The sequence below is a fragment of the Pseudophryne corroboree genome, chromosome 5, assembly GCF_028390025.1.
Source record: "Pseudophryne corroboree isolate aPseCor3 chromosome 5, aPseCor3.hap2, whole genome shotgun sequence".
Lineage (NCBI taxonomy): Eukaryota > Metazoa > Chordata > Amphibia > Anura > Myobatrachidae > Pseudophryne > Pseudophryne corroboree.
In genome coordinates, this window is record NC_086448.1 from 780,734,944 (window position 1) to 780,747,099 (window position 12,156).

Consider the following 12,156-nt stretch of genomic DNA (forward strand, 5'->3'; position numbering starts at 1 on the left):
TGTACCCAATGTCCACTTAACCAAGGACATGTGGACAAGTGGAGCATGGCAGACTCAGGACTATATAACTGTGACAGCCCACTGGGTAGATGTATTGCCTCCCGCAGCAAGAACAGCAGCGGCGGCACCAGTAGCAGCATCTTGCAAACGCCAATTCGTTGCTAGGCAGGCTACGCTTTGTATCACCGCTTTCCATAAGAGGCACACAGCTGACAACCTCTTACGGAAACTGAGGAACATCATCGCAGAAAGGCTTACCCCAATTGGACTCTCCTGGGGATTTGTGACATCGGACAACGCCACCAATATTGTGCGTGCATTACATGTGGGCAAATTCCAGCACGTCCCATGTTTTGCACATACATTGAATTTGGTGGTGCAGAATTTTAAAAAAAACGACAGGGGCGTGCAAGAGATGCTGTCGGTGGCCCGTAGAATTGCGGGCCACTTTCGGCACTCAACCACCGTGTGCCGAAGACTGGAGCACCAGCAAACACTCCTGAACCTGCCCCGCCATCAGCTGAAGCAAGAGGTGGTAACGAGGTGGAATTCAACCCTCTATATGCTTCAGAGGATGGAGGAGCAGCAAAAGGCCATTCAAGCCTATACATCTACCTACGATATAGGCAAAGGAGGGGGAATGCACCTGACTCAAGTGCAGTGGAGAATGATTTCAACGTTGTGCAAGGTTCCGCAACCCTTTGAACTTGCCACACGTGAAGTCAGTTCAGACACTGCCAGCCTGAGTCAGGTCATTCCCCTCATCAGGCTTTTGCAGAAGAAGCTGGAGAGATTGAAGGAGGAGCTAAAACGGAGCGATTCCGCTAGGCATGTGAGACTTGTGGATGGAGCCCTTAATTCGCTTAACCAGGATACACGGGTGGTCAATCTGTTGAAATCAGAGCACTACATTTTGGCCACCGTGCTCGATCCTAATGTTAAAGCCTACGTTGTATCTCTCTTTCCGGCAGACACAAGTCTGCAGATGTTCAAAGACCTGATGGTGAGACACTTGTCAAGTCAAGCGGAACGTGACCCGCCAACAGCTCTTCCTTCACATTCTCCCGCAACTGGGGCTGCGAGGAAAAAGCTGAGAATTCCGAGCCCACCCGCTGGCAGTGATGCAGGGCAGTCTGGAGCGAGTGCTGACATCTGGTCTGGACTGAAGGACCTGCCAACGATTACTGACATGTCGTCTACTATCACTGCATATGAGTCTGTCACCATTGAAAGAATGGCGGAGGATTATATGAGTGACCGCATCCAAGTAGGCACATCAGACAGTCCGTACGTATACTGGCAGGAAAAAGAGGCAATTTGGAGGCCCTTGCACAAACTGGCTTTATTTTACCCCCCCCCCCCTCCAGTGTGTACTCCGAAAGAGTGTTTAGTGCAGCCGGTCACCTTGTCAGCAATCGGCGTACGAGGTTACTTCCACAAAATGTGGAGAAGATGATGTTCATCAAAATGAATTATAATCAATTCCTCCGTGGAGACATTCACCAGCAATTGCCTCCAGAAAGTACACAGGGACCTGAGATGGTGGATTCCAGTGGGGACGAATTAATACTCTGTGAGGAGGGGGATGTACACAGTGAAAAGGGTGATGAATCGGAGGATGAGGAGGAGGTGGACATCTTGCCTCTGTAGAGCCAGTTTGTGCAAGGAGAGATTGATTGCTTCTTTTTTGGTGGGGGCCCAAACCAACCAGTCATTTCAGCCACAGTCGTGTGGCAGACCCTGTCGCTGAAATGATGGGTTTGTTAAAGTGTGCATGTCCTGTTTATACAACATAAGGGTGGGTGGGAGGGCCCAAGGACAATTCCATCTTGCACCTCTTTTTTTTTTATATTTATCTTTGCATCATGTGATGTTTGCGGCTAATGTTTTTAAGTGCCCTCCTGTCTGACACTGCAGTTCCAAAGTGCCACTCCTAGATGGGCCAGGTGTTTGTGCCGGCCACTTGGGTCGCTTAGCTTAGTCATCCAGCGACCTTGGTGCAAATTTTAGGACTAAAAATAATATTGTGAGGTGTGAGGTGTTCAGAATAGACTGGAAATGAGTGGAAATTGTGGTTATTGAGGTTAATAATACCCCCAAAATTACCCCCAAATTCTATGATTTAAGCTATTTTTTAAGTTTTTTTGTAAAAAACCACCCGAATCCAAAACACACCCGAATCCGCCCAAAAATTTTCAGGGAGGTTTTGCCAAAACGCGTCCGAATCCAAAACACGGCTGCTGAACCCAATCCAAAACCAAAACACAAAACCCGAAAAATGTCCGGTGCACATCACTAGTTCTTACAGGTCATCAGGGAAATGTATGGTTCTTACAGGGCATCATGGAAATGCATGGGCCTTACAGGGCATCAGGGAAATGCATGGGTCTTACTGGGCATCTGGGAAATGCATTGGCCTTACAGGGTATCATGGAAATGCATGGGTTTTACAGGGCATCAGGGAAATGCATGGGCCTTACAGGGCATCAGGGAAATGCATGGGCCTTACAGGACATTGGGGACATGCATGGTTCTTACAGAGCACCAGGGGAATACATGGGTCTTACAGAGCATCGAGGAAATGCAGAGGTCTCATAGGGCATTGAGGAAATGCATGGTTCTTCCAGGGCATCAGGGAAATGCATAGTTCTTACAGGGCACCAGGGAAATGTGTGGGTCTAACAGGTATCGGGGAAAAGTATGGTGCTTACAGGGCATCTGACATTCATCCTTCTACTTATTTATTAAACATTTTTTTATATAGTGCACACATATTCTGCAGCACTTTACAGATAATATTCCAGTTGTTCCCATCAGTCCTTGCAGCACAAACACACACATTATTTTGGAAAACTTAAAATAAAAAAAGAGAACAAATCACATCAACGCGTTACTCCATTTCAGATACGCCTGATATTCCGTCAGGGTACCATATACCCCAGAGAAATAGCTGTTTGGTGTGGATATAGCTTAGATCCTGTTTATGGAGGCAAGCCATAGGAATGGACAAATAAATATTACCTTCAGGAGCCTGCAAGTCAGATTATATAGTAGATAGCTAAAAATAAAACAAAACAAAACATGCAGTTCTGGAACAACTGGCCGGAGATCAAAGTAGTTTTCCTACGTAAAATCAGCAAATGGTAATCAACAGTGACAAGTTCTCCCTAAAAACACATGTTCCGGTTCCGATTTCACATCCTCACATCCCAATAAAAGGCTAACAACAGAGCAATATTTATCTCGGCAATAGTAAAGCCTATTAGCCGCGTATACTCCATGTCATCTGAATTCAATTTCTCACAGCTAATTATATTTATTCCTTGACTATAAAAGGGAAAAAAGCAGGAAAAAAAAGCAAAACCTCTGGAAACTACAGACGTACGGACTGAGTGCCGCTCTCTCCATCATCAGTCATTTCCTCTCCTCTCCCACATATATAATCTTTGCTGTTTCCATTTTCTAACCATTTACCAAAGATTCTTCAGTTACGTGTCACCACCAAAGGAATGAATCAGCAGGCTGGCCCCTTTAGAATGTCAGCTCTCACAAGCAGGGCCCTCTTTGCTTCCCTTATACTAGCATCTACTCCATACTGTCTACAACGGCACCTAACTCCTAGTTTCTGCTGCTTATTTGAGTGCTATGACCACTGATGTAGAAATGTTTATTAACCTTGTATTCGTCTTGTACTATAAGTCACTGTTATTTTGTGTGCTCATTTGTGTATGTACTTTGGGCCTAATTCAGACCTGATCACAGCAGCAAAATTGTTCTCTAATGGGCAAAACCATGTGCACTGTCGTTGGGGCAGATGTAACATGTGCAGAAAGAGTTAGATTAGGGTGGGTCATTTTGTTTCTGTGCAGGGTAAATACTGTCTGCTTTATTTTTACACTGCAATTTAGATTTCAGTTTGAACACACCCCACCCAAATCTAACGTTCTCTGCACATGTTACATCTGCCCCACCTGCAGTGCACATGGGGCCTACTTCAGACCTGATTGTAGCCGTGCAAAATTTTGCACGACTACGATCAGTTACTCAGATACGTGGGGGGACACCCAAGCAGAGGCGATCGCTGGGCTGAGATGGTCATTGGCTGTCTGGCATGCGCCGGCGCACTGCGGCGCCGGAGCATGTGCAGTTCAGACCTGATCGGCTGCTGTGTGAAAATGAACAGCAGCGATCAGGTCTGAATTAGGCCCATGGTTTTGCTCATTAAAGAACAATTTTGCTGCTGCGATCAGGTCTGAATCGTGTCCTTTGTTAGGCTCTGCAGAACCCTTGTGGCGTCATATAAGTAAAGAAGAAGAAGAATGATAACAATGGACTTATGGGTCTATTTAACGAAGGGTGAAAATGGCTGTTTTCGCCAGTGATGTCATATTCATTAAGAAGGTAGCACCAGAGATACTGTAGCAGTGACCCCATACCAACATTAAATGCCAATAATAGCCTGTAACAAGGAATGGGTATCAGGGTGGCAAGAACAAACCACAACCGTAGAGAAATGCTTTATCCATTGACTAAAGCATTTTTATACGTCAGAAAATTTTTACAATATTTTTTTTTAAACTATAAAAAAAGGATTTTCTCCAGACTGGGTATTGCAATGATTAGCTATGGGGCGGGGCGGGGCGATACACTGCTCGCCCCTTGCCTGCAAGTGTCGCTGTAAGTTCTTGATGAGTTACTGTACAGTTATACCCCATTCACACCACACAAATAAACTGTATATTTCCGTGTCGACGCGGGGTCGCTGTGCGCAGTGAAACGGGTCACTGACGAATTCCCAGGTCGCCTGATCCGGAAATTCAACCCGGGAATAAAGAAGGGATATTCCTGGGTTATTACTGGGTCAAGTGCAGTGTGAATGGGTTGCCGGGTCGAGGTTACCCGGGACCAGTTCACGGCTGAGGCGGGGTGGAGATGAGGTCATCTACCAGTGCTGCTTCCGCACCCGCCTCCGTGCCGGCTCCGTACCTGCCCCCGATGGCAACCTTAGCCGGCATATTGCTGGGTCGGGAAGCCAGTCTGAAATGGTCCAATGCTGGGTTGGCCCGGCATTGCGATGTGAAAGCGGTATTACTGTACAGGTGCTGCACGGCCCTGTGAAGGGTAGACGTTTAAGCGGGTGTGGATCATTGCATCGACAGGTCGACAGGCACTAGGTCGACAGGGTTGGAAAGTCGACAGGGGTTCTAGGTTGACAGGTCAAAAGGTCGACAGGAGTTTTTTATGTTTTTTTGGTGTTGTTTTCTTCGTAGAGTGACCGGGAACCCCAGTTAGTGCACCGTGTCCCCTTGCATGGCTCGCTTCGCTCGCCATGCTTCGGGCAAGGTTCGGGCAGATTACCGTTCCAATCGTAGTCCACGTGGATCGTTAAGTATGGAAAAGTTCAAAAAAAGAAAAAAAAATTGAAAAACTTATGTCAACCTTTTGACCTGTCGACCTAGAAACCATGTCAACATAGGAACCATGTTGACATAGTGACTGTCGAACAATAGTGGTCGACCTAAACATTGTCGACCTAGACAGTGTCGACCTTCAGACCGAATCCCCGTTTAAGCACCCCGGCCACCAGTAAATCACACTGAACCCCTGTAGAGATGGATACACGGGACCATTACTATCTGAGTCTGTTTCACTTGCATGTATATAGTCTATATATGATATAAATCTGTCCACATAACAGAGGGACCTATGGCTCCACAAGATTGCTGCTAAGTACTTTAAAGGGTTAAACAGATTCATTTCTATGACTCCCAAGTACTGCAATGTTTCTACATAATTTTCCTGAAAAATCTGTTCAGTTATTTTTACAATGACTCAGTGGAAATGTCCAGCGTGTCGCCCTGGGGCAGGTTCCGAGCCACACGCAAAGTAGTGTCCGTAGCTGCAGATTTACCACCGCATGCCAATGCGAGATTCTGCTCAGCTAATGCGAGCATCCATGCGCCTGCAAGCGGGAAGCAGCGCCGCCCACTGATTTTACAGTGACCGCCACAACGATAATCATTAGTACTGGCTCCGTGAGAAGCAGACGACTCAGAATTGCGCAGAGACTTTGATACACGCCCACGACACTCCTGCGACACTCCCACAAGTCAGGACACTTATGTGCAATCACATTGTCGCCGTCCCGAAACGCGGGAAATACAGATCTGACTCAGCCTCCGTCTTGTGAACAGAGACGCTCATTGCCGTTGTCTCACATCCGCCGTGGGAACATCGGTCTCGCCATCGGATCTCTAAGCAACCGCATGCTGTCTCAGAATGAGCATCTCACCTAAGGCGCAGAGGCCCCTCTTGCTGTGTAGGATTTTGCAGTGGCTGATTAGGGAACGCCCAGAAAACTGTCCCGTCACGCCTATATTTTTCCATACAACACCCCCCCCCCCCCCCCCCGTTACTTCCCCCAGACCCTCACTACCTGTCACTCAAATTGCAAATAAATCCACTGTGCCTCCGAAATCGCTAATCAATTGCTGTGTACACACAGTGCACTGGCAAAAAAGTGCTCCACTGTGTCCGACATCAATATTGCATAACCCCCTAACCTTAAACCTCCATTTCCACAGCCTAAACTTAATCTCCCCCTTGGTGCCTACCCCTAACCTCTCCCTGCCGGTGCCTAAACTTAACACCCATTGCCCGCAGTGTAACCCTATCCCTCCCCCCGTAGTGCCTAACCCTAACCTCCCCCCTGGTGGTGTCTAACCCTAACACCCCACCACCGCCACCACCCCTGTCGTCCAGCAGCCTAATCCTAACCCCCCCCCCCCCCCCCTAGGTGGTGCCTAAACCTAACCCCCCCCCCCCCCCCCCCCCCAGCCCTATCCCTAACCGGCCCGCTATACTTATGGTCAGGATTCCAGCTGTCAGGATTCCGGCGTCGGCGTTCTAACGGGTGTCAGTATTCCGGCGTCGGTATTCCATCTTAACCACATCCCATCTGCAGAACACTGCCCTGTTTAGCTAACCCGCATCAGTTACATATTGATATATTCTGCAGAGCATCTCATTCTTACAAACCTAAAATAACTACAAAGCTGGACTCCTTCTGCCCCAGGGGTTCCTCAACTGCTCCAGCACTCTAGGCTCTCCGTCACTGCTGTATACCGCAACTCTGCATCTACACATTCCTTTAGAAGCAGGACAACTGCTTATTTGATAAACTATGTTGTGAGGAAAATGAAACTTCCACAAAAAAAAAAAAAAGGGCCTATCCTCAGATGTAGACTGAAAGAGACAGGGGGAGATGTATCAAAGCTTGGACAGAGATCAAGTGGAGAGAGAAAGTACCAGCCAGTGAGAACCTCACTGCCATGTTACAGGCTGGGTTTGAAAACGGCAGTTAGACTTAGAAGCTGATTGGTTGTCCCTTTATCTCTCTCCAAGTTCTGATTAAACCTCCCCCTCAGAGGCTGATTTACCAATGCTACTAAATCAGACAAGTGAAGATGTTGCCAATAGCAACCGATCAGATTCTACCTATCATTTCTCTATGGCATTCTAGAAAATAATAGATTCTAATTTGGTTGCAAGTGTAACCCCACCGCATGTCTGTTTTAGAAGCTTTAGTAAATCTGCCCCCACAATCTGCCATACCTAATTTATCCATGGGGGGGATAGCAGTGTGTTAAGGTCTATTTTTAGGTTATTTGCAGGAGAAAGACGACTCCTATGGGAAAAAGGAATGAATACGTCTTTAAAGCACAGCTTGTGTAATGATTCTATTAATGCAGATTATTTTCTTACTATACTTCTACCCATGATTATAGGATAATAAGGTTACATACTCAGAAATACCCAGCCATGGTCCTTACTCCAGGCGATCTGTGTCGGGAATCACTTGTTATGCCTGGATGCATCAATCTTCAGCACGCGGAGCAAAATCCATCACAAACTCCAACAATGACTGTACTATGAGTTTCTTCCCAGTTCCCTCTAAGAATGCTGAAAACTTTTTTGTGTGCAAGGGCTCCCCTTGTAGGGCGAGAGACTGGGAAGTCTGAGTCATTAGCTCTACCCTTCCCATTGCTGAATCAGATCTTCTTCAGAATAGGCACAAGACTCCTCTGCAAAGAACGACGTCTCGGGGATGGTTTAATAACTGCTGTGGTGATATAAGTGAGACCAGCGTGAATATAAAGATGTGTAGTTAGCAGATATTTAACCTTTGTGAGGGGGAAAAGCGCATTACGGTGCCAGCACAAAATTCCATTAAGACCATGGATCTCCTGGCACAGGACAGAGGCGGCTTAAGCTGCCACGATGCAGTTTACACGGATAACTTCATGTATTAAACCTCAAGCATTTATCTCGCTTTCTGACACTTTCTTAGTTTTGAACAAATGACTCAAGCAAAAACTACAGGTCAAAAGGGGACAATGACCTCATTTAAGGAGGGCTTTCATTTACCCGTCTTTTCCCCCCCTTTTAAATAAGTGTTCTATAAAAAAAATGTCTGTGTGATATTTTAGATATAGAACATCTGTCTATATTAGCAATTACTAATACAGGTAGGAGATGCCATTTTGCTGGCTCAGCTGAGGTAAAATTAAATATATCGGCCTATTTATCAAGGGGCCTGTTGACAGCAAAAACGCATCACACTATGGGCAGGATGTACTTAGCATTGCATCCGCCATGTGGTACATCTCGCCACTTATTGGCTACATACTGGTGATATTACAACGCTGGGTTGTACCTACCAAGTGCTTTTTTTTCCTCCTCTATCCTGCGGTTTGCATGATTTATTATCACCAGTGAATTATAGGGGGACAGGGTTGGACTGGCCCACAGGGGTACAGGGGAAACCACCGGTGGGCCCTAAGGTCTGCTGGTGACCCACTCCCTCCTCTAGGGATCAGGTTCCAGACTGTGCTGCTATTAATCTAGTACATTATCGTGCATGCACTACAGTATTTACAGTATATATTTTTCAAGGGCCCCAACCCATGCAAAATTGTTAGGCAAACCAATGTGGCATCTGGGCACACTCCTTCTAGAGACTGGCCACACCCCTAAACACACCCCTACCACTGCATACCCCCAGTGGGCCCTACATGCCCCAGTCCGACACTGTAGAGATGGGGAGGGGGAAGGGGGTTAGGGTGTCTCCAGATCCCATTCTTGGTAGACCTTATAGATTTGCAACATCAAAGAGATAAGACTTGGGGCTGAGAATGAGATTAGATTAACTAAACATGAGATCTACCTCTCTGCTATGACCTTTGCTGCAGGTCATGTTTTCTAGATATTCCTTAGATACAGCAGGTGACATATTTGCTGACCCTGTCAAATACATTAACCCATAAGACAGGGTCCTTGAGGACTGGAGTTGAAACACCCTGGTTAATGATGCTAGACATCAGGATTATTGCCAGTTGTACTTATGTAAAGGGCCCCATACACTAGGATGATAATGCCCGATTTCATCCGATTTCGGGCATTCAGTCCGATATAAATCGGATGAAATCGGACAGTTTGGAGGGGATTCCAATCCGATGCGCATTCCGGTGAGCATCGGATGGGATCCTCCAGATTGAATGTGCAGCACATTCAATCACGTCCGACCCCGCAGGCATGGCTGGGATCTATCTTGGGCGATCCTGCCCCCCAGGAGGCTGCTGGGGGGGTGATCGCCTGCGACATGTCAGACGGACGTGTCGCAGAAGTGTATGGGGCCCAGAAGAGAAAAAAAAAATGTGCACAAATAAGTTGGGAGCAAAGCATACTTGCCTACATTTAAAGGATTAGACGCTGCTTGCCACTGCGGTGGGCAGGGCCAGGTTGCACAGCATGGCTGCCGGAAAGGGTGGAGCTAAATTATGCAAATCGACATATTTAGCCCCGCCCCTCCATACAACACCGCAATTCCCTGTATGATCTCCTCAACCTGCACGCTTCACTAGGAAGCGGACGGGATGAAAGAGATCTGCCCACTCTTCCGTGGGTGTAGGGACTGCCCGAAAAATCGGAGTCTTCTGCAGTAGGCAAGTATGGAGTAAAGTAAAGACAGGAGTAAGTAACTTTGCACCTTTGGCAAATTCATGTTGCACTGCAGGGGGGAGGATAGATGTAACATGTGCAGAGAGATGTAGATTTGGGAGGGGCGTGTCCAAACTCAAATCTAAACCATACCTGCCTACTTTTGAAATAGCATTTCAGGGAGACAATGAAAACACCACCTATGAGCGTGACATTAAAGTGGGCGTGAACTGCTACATCTGAGAAGCGTGTCATAAAATTGACTTACATCTTAAAGTAAGTGAGCCCCTAAAAACTTATAGTTTGGCACATATACAGTATATACTCTCAAGTGGCCATGAGAAACCTTATTTGAAACTGCATGTAGCCATGGGGATCATTGTGCCTTGTAAGTGTAACCAATGCTGGGAAATGGCGCTGATGATCTTATTTGAATGTATATATGTCTGATTTCCTTTTTTTCATTAAGAAATAAGAATACAGCTACGTAATGCGAGTAAGGTGCAATATAGGGGGATTCCTAAACTATTCATGGATTTCCTAAACTATTCAGGGAGTTAGGGAGATTGCTGCTATTCAGGGAGTCTCCCCGACAATCAGGGAGAGTTGGCAATTATGACTTGAACTGCAGTGTAAAAATAATATTTGGGGTTACATGTGAAAGCAGCCGGTATTTACATTTTTCGATTTTACAAATAAATGTATGTGCACCCCCTTATATTGCAACATGGTTTGTCCAGGCACAATGGCCCTCATTCCGAGTTGATCGCTCGCTTGCTGCTTTTAGCAGCAGTGCACACGCTATGCCGCCGCCCTCTGGGAGTGTATCTTAGCTTAGCAGAATTGCGAACGAAAGATTAGCAGAACAGTGATGAAATTTTTTCAAGCAGTTTCTGAGTAGCTGCAGACCTACTGTACTCCTTCCTTGCGATCACTTCAGTCTGTTTAGTTCCTGCTTTGACGTCACAAACACGCCCTGCGTTCGGCCAGCCACTACCCCGTTTCCCCCGGCACGCCTGCGTTTTCACCTGACACGCCTGCGTTTTTAGCACACTCCCGGAAAACAGTCAGTTACCTCCCAGAAACACCCCATTCATGTCAATCATTCACCGGTCAACAGAGCGACGGAAAAGAGTCGCTCGACCTTGTGTGAAACTGCATAGTTTTTTGTGAAAGTACGTCGCGCGTGCGCACTGCGGCCCGTACGCATGCGCAGAAATGCCGATTTTTAGCCTGATCGCTGTGCTGCGAACAATGGCAGCTAGCGATCAATTTGGAATGACCCCCACTGTTTGCTCCCAACTCATAATCATAAACTTAAGTTATAATTGGTCATTTCTGACATAGACAATGCAGTGCTCATTGGGGAAAGCCTGTGGTGGTCATTTCCGAGTTGATCGCTCGCTAGCAGTTTTTAGCAGCCGTGCAAACGCTATGCCGCCGCCCACTGGGAGTGTATTTTAGCTTAGCAGAAGTGCGAACGAAAGAAAAAATAATTTTGTGCAGTTTCAGAGTAGCTTCAGACCTACTCAGCGCTTGCGATCACTTCAGATTGTTCAGTTCCGGATTTGACGTCACACACCCGCCCAGCGTTCACCCAGCCATGCCTGCGTTTTTCCAAACACTCCCTGAAAACGGTCAGTTGACTCCCAGAAACGTCCTCTTCCTGTCAATCACTCTGCGGCTGCCAGTGCGACTAAAAAGCTTTGCTAGACCTTGTGTAAAACTACATCATTCGTTGTAAAAGTACGCCGCACATGCGCATTGCGCCGTATACGCATGCGCAGAAGTGCAGTTTTTTGCCTCATTGCTGCACAGCGAACGAATGCTGCTAGCGAACAACTCGGAATGACCACTTGTGTCTCCTAAGTATAGCGTATCTCGGAATATAGAGTCTTTGAGGACTATTCATTATCACCAATTGACCCATTGCACAAATGTGGAAATGCCAGGTTCTGTATGTTTTTTAATAACAAGCCCATTCATTAGTTATATTCAAAGATGACTTTTGTTCCCAAAGCCCCACTCCTTCCCATGGCTCCAGGGCAGCCATTAGGGGGGGACTGCGGGGACTGGTGTCCCGGGCTCTTACAGAGAGAGAGGGGCCTTCCCCTGGCTCCTACTGCCGATACTTGGAGAGCACACTTGCAAAGCGAA

General features: G+C 46.9%; 1 protein-coding gene across 3 annotated transcripts in view; it reads right to left on the reverse strand.

The window, feature by feature from the left end:
* LOC134928510 (gap junction gamma-1 protein-like) overlaps positions 1 to 12,156 on the reverse strand; it is a 225,442-nt gene that overhangs the window by 160,518 nt on the left and 52,768 nt on the right. Inside the window, exon 1 of one of the 3 annotated variants that reach the window (XM_063924339.1) lies at positions 7,806 to 8,013. The exons of the other annotated variants lie outside the window; for them this stretch is intronic. The gene's annotated coding sequence lies outside the window, so the exon portion shown is untranslated. Of the gene's footprint in view, positions 1 to 7,805; positions 8,014 to 12,156 lie in introns of those variants that run through there. 3 annotated transcript variants of the gene reach the window in all.